Here is a 616-nt window from a genome sequence, read left to right as displayed (position 1 = left end):
AAAACTGTAGATTTTCCTTCTGGGGCGAGTGTGAAAAAAAATTGTGCAACGGAATATTCAACAAATCAGAAGGCCATATAACAGCTAGATAAAATACTAAGCCAGAACAGGTTCAAAATTTGAAATTTAGAATGTCTTTCGGATGTAGTTCTTAAGCTGATACAGCAATGAAAACTATTGTTTCCAAATGTAGCAACTTAATCGCTAACCAATATGTATTTCCTTAAGTTGCGTCAGACATGGCCCAATATAAATTAAATATTAAAATATTTTGACACCCTTGTTCTTCGGCATTTGTGTTGAGCACTTTGATGCACTGGATGAAATTCAGACAAGTTATGCGAAACGACCTGACATGACCTGATGTTTGACGCAGACATAGCCATTTAAGGCTTTTTGCCTTTGCTGGTAGCCTGCAAGAGCCTTGGTGGGTTTGGGGTGTGGGTTTTGGTGGTTGCGGGACTGAGAGCGAACGACGAAAGAAAAAATGTAGGGGTATGGAGCGAGAAAAGTAGTGATTTGTGGCGGTTGGTCTTGAGTTTTGTTTGGAAGAGTTAGAGAATTTAGGTACTTTCCGGGAGGTTTGAGATGTCGGGAATCACCTGCTTACGGCGGG

Source organism: Dendroctonus ponderosae, unplaced genomic scaffold, assembly GCF_020466585.1.
Source record: "Dendroctonus ponderosae isolate FM_Combo_2020 unplaced genomic scaffold, Dpon_F_20191213v2 Dpon_F_20191213_5, whole genome shotgun sequence".
Taxonomy (NCBI): domain Eukaryota; kingdom Metazoa; phylum Arthropoda; class Insecta; order Coleoptera; family Curculionidae; genus Dendroctonus; species Dendroctonus ponderosae.
Note: the sequence above shows the minus strand (reverse complement) of the source record.